Below are 4,364 nucleotides of genomic sequence, written 5' to 3'. Positions count from 1 at the left end.
GACTTGGACATCTCACCTCTCCAGACTACCTTGAAGGACCTACCTGAGAGATAGGAATTAAACCAGTCAAGCACAGTTCATGTGATGCCCAGAGTAGAGAGGGTGGAGAGTATGATCTGATGATTGACTGTGTCAGAGGCTGCAGAAAGGTCCAATAGAATCAGGACAGATGATCTGGATTCAGCTTTCGCCTGTCTCAGCAACTCAGTGACAGACAGCAAGGCAGTCTCGGTGGAGTGTCTGCTTTTGAATCCTGACTGATTGTCATCCAGCAGCTTGCAATTTGGTAGAACGGTCCACATATATGTGTGTGTGTGTGTGTGTGTGTGTGTGTGTGAGTGTATATATATATATATATATATATATATATATATATATATATATATATATATATATATATACAGTTGTGCTCAAAAGTTTGCATACCCTAGGAGAATTGGTAATATATGTACCATTTTTAAAGAAAACATGAGTGAGCAGGCAAAACACATTTCTTTTATTTCTTATGGGATTCATATTCAACTGTAGGTTATAACAGAATGGCACAATCATAAAACAAAACATGGCAACAAAGAAAAAAATTAAATGACCCCGTTCAAAAGTCTGCATACCCTTAGTTCTTAATACTGTGTATTGCCTCCTTTAGCATCAATGACAGTGTGCAGTCTTTTGTATTATTTGTCTATGAGGCCCCAAATTCTTGCAGGTGGTATAGCTGCCCATTCGTCTTCGCAAAATGCCTCCAGGTCATGCAAAGTCTTTGGTTGTCTTGCATAAACCGCACATTTGCGATCTCCCCAGAGTGGCTCGATGATATTAAGGTCAGGAGACTGTGATGGCCACTCCAGAACCTTCACCTGTTTCTGCTGTAACCACTGGAGGGTCAACTTGGCCTTGGGCTTAGGGTCATTGTCATGCTGGAAAGTCCAAGAGCGTCCCATGCGCAGCTTTCGTGCAGAAGAATGCAAATCGTCTGCCAGTATTTTCTGATAACATGCTGCATTCATCTTGCCATCAATTTTCACAAGATTCCCCATGCCTTTAGAGCTCACACACCCCCAAAACATCAGTGAGCCACCACCACGCTTCACAGTGGGGATGGTATTCTTTTCACTATAGGCCTTGTTGACCCCTCTCCAAACATAGCGCTTATGGTTGTGACCATAAAGCTCTATTTTGGTCTCATCACTCCAAATTACAGTGTGCCAGAAGCTGGGAGGCATGTCAAGGTGTTGTCAGGCATATTGTAACCGGGCTTTTTTGTGGCATTGGCACAATAAAGGCTTCTTTCTGGCAACTCGACCATGCAGCTCATTTTTGTTCAAGTATCGTCATATTGTGCTCCTTGAAACAACCACACCGTCTTTTTCCAGAGCAGCCTGTATTTCTCCTGAGGTTAGCTGTAGGATTTCTTTGTATCCTGAACAATTCTTCTGGCAGTTGTGGCTGAAATCTTTCTTGGTCTACCTGACCTTGGCTTGGTATCAAGAGATCCCTGAAGGTTCCACTTCTTAATAAGTGATTGAACAGTACTGACTGGCATTTTCAAGTAAGGGGCACTTCTGTGGATGGAAATGCCTTGTTATTGAAAGAGGTCAACAGAGAATATCCAGACTGGTTCAAACTGACAAAGTCTATAACTCAGATAACCGCTCTGTGTATATAAATATCTAAACTTCCTTTACACAAGGTAAATTTACCTGATTTACCATTCATAATATTAAGAAATGTTTACAGAGTATATATCTTATATAAATAATCTTATTATATTATTTAAGTGTCTTATTCTCACAATATTAGGAAATTATTTTTGAGTGTATAAAGCATAAACCTAACCTAACTTATGCAATTTTGCTTCTCAGTTAATTTGTAAAAAATGTTTTTAGGATATTTTATAGATCCTTAAAAGTTAGATTTATTCTGGATATAAACTCAGCAAAAAAAGAAATGTCCCTTTTTCAGGACACTGTATTTTAAAGATAATTTTGTAAAAATCCAAATAACTTTACAGATCTTTATTGTAAATGGTTTAAACAATGTTTTGCATGCTTGTTCAATGAACCATAAACAATTAATTAACATGCACCTGTGGAACAGTCGTTAAGACACTAACAGCTTACAGACGGTAGGCAATTAAGGTCACAGTTATATAAACTTAAGACACTAAAGAGACCTTTCTACTGACTCTGAAAAACACCAAAAAAAGATGTCCTGGGTCCCTGCTCATCTGCGTGAACGTGCCTTAGGCATGCTGCATGGAGGCATGAGGACTGCAGATGTGGCCAGGGCAATAAATTGCAATATCCGTACTGTGAGATGCCTAAGACAGTGCTACAGGGAGACAGGAAGGACAGCTGATCGTCCTTGCAGTGGCAGACCATGTGTAACAACACCTGCACAGGATTGGTACATCCGAATATCACACCTGTGGGACAGGTACAGGATGGCAACAACAATTGCCCAAGTTACACAAGGAACACACAATCCCTCCATCAGTGCTCAGACTGTCCACAATAGGCTGAGAGAGGCTGGACAGAGAGCTTGTAGGCCTGTTGTAAGGCAGGTCCTTACCAGACATCACCAGCAACAATGTCGCCTATGGGCACAAACCCACCTTCGCTGGACCAGACAGGACTGGCAAAAAGTGCTCTTAACTGAGGAGTTGCGGTTTTGTCTCACCAGGGGTAATGGTCGGACTCACGTTTATCATCGAAGGAATGAGCGTTACACCGAGGCCTGTACTCTGGAGCGGGATCGATTTGGAGGTGGAGGGTCCATCATGATCTGGGCCGGTGTGTCACAGCATCATCGGACTGAGCTTGTTGTCACTGCAGGCAATCTCAAAGCTGTGCATTACAGGGAAGACATCCTCCTCTCTCATGTGGTACACTTCCTGCAGGCTCATCCTGATATGACCCTCCAGCATGACAATGCCACCAGCCATACTGATTGTTCTGTGCGTGATTTCCTGCAAGACAGGAATGTCAATGTTCTGCCATGGCCAGCGAAGAGCCCGGATCTCAATCCCATTGAGCACATCTGGGACCTGTTGGATCGGAGGGTGAGGGCTAGAGCCATTCCCCCCAGAAATGTCCGGGAAATTGCAAGTGCCTTGGTGGAAGAGTGGGGTAACATCTCACAGCAAGAACTGGCAAATGAGGAGGAGATGCACTGCAGTACTTAATGCAGCTGGTGGCCACACCAGATACTGACTGTTACTTTTGATTTTGACACATTATTCCATTTCTGTTTGTCACATGTCTGTGAAACTTGTTCAGTTTATGTCTTAGTTGGTGAATCTTTTTATGATCATACAAATATTTACAATGTTAAGTTTGCTGAAAATAAAAGCAGTTGAAAGTGAGAGGACGTTTCTATTTTGCTGAGTTTATATACAGTATATATACTATATACACAATTTTTACATTTTATTTTTCAGATTTAGACTACTACCTCTACATACCCATTTAAACATAATGTCATTTACACATTCCTGTATAAAAACTCTGCGTACATACAGTATACTATTCATCTTATTCATCTATACAATACAGAAATACAGCAACTAGACAGAGAATTACAGGGTATATCATCAGAAGCCAACTTTCTTGTGTGTGTGTGTGTGTGTGTGAGAGAGAGAGAGAGAGAGAGAGAGATAGATAGAGAGAGAGAGAGAGAGACAGACAGAGAGAGCACATCTGGGCAATAACAATGTGATTTCTGATGGTATCAGATGGTAATACAATGGTACTTTGATATACAATTACCATATTTATGTACCATTCTGTATTTGTATGGTGCTTCAAAGTACTTCAAAGAATACCATGTTACTACCATGGTAAATTGATATATGATTACCATATTCATATACTATTTCATTTACATGGTGCTTCGAGGTAATTAAAAAATACCATGGTTCTTTGCTATGTGATTTACATATTCATATAGCCTACGACTGTATTAACATAGTGCGTCCAGGTAATGGTACATGTCCAAAAAACATGGTAATGTCATGGTACTTTTTATGTGTTTTTGTGTAGGCTAATATGTGTTTTGATTCTCTTTTGGTTGGAAAATGTATTTACCTGCAGAAGTCATTTACAAGCTGCAAACGTGTTGAACTTTATAAAGGCCTTCTTAATCACTGGCAAACGATAGGATGCAATTTCAGGTTTCGTTTCCATTGATTGTAAATCCACTGCAACCAGCGTTATCTTTATTTTCAGTGTTATAAAATACTCTGTGAGCTTATTGGCAAGTGAGAGTGTGCACAAATGATTCAGCAGTGTGCGTGCAAGCTTTCTGAGGCATTCAGATTGAATTGCGAACTGATTCAGACCACTTTCCTATCATGTGTGACCAAT

The sequence above is a fragment of the Myxocyprinus asiaticus genome, chromosome 21 (assembly GCF_019703515.2).
Source record: "Myxocyprinus asiaticus isolate MX2 ecotype Aquarium Trade chromosome 21, UBuf_Myxa_2, whole genome shotgun sequence".
Taxonomy (NCBI): domain Eukaryota; kingdom Metazoa; phylum Chordata; class Actinopteri; order Cypriniformes; family Catostomidae; genus Myxocyprinus; species Myxocyprinus asiaticus.
The sequence above is the reverse complement of the archived record's forward strand: the minus strand, read 5'-3'. Positions refer to the sequence as shown.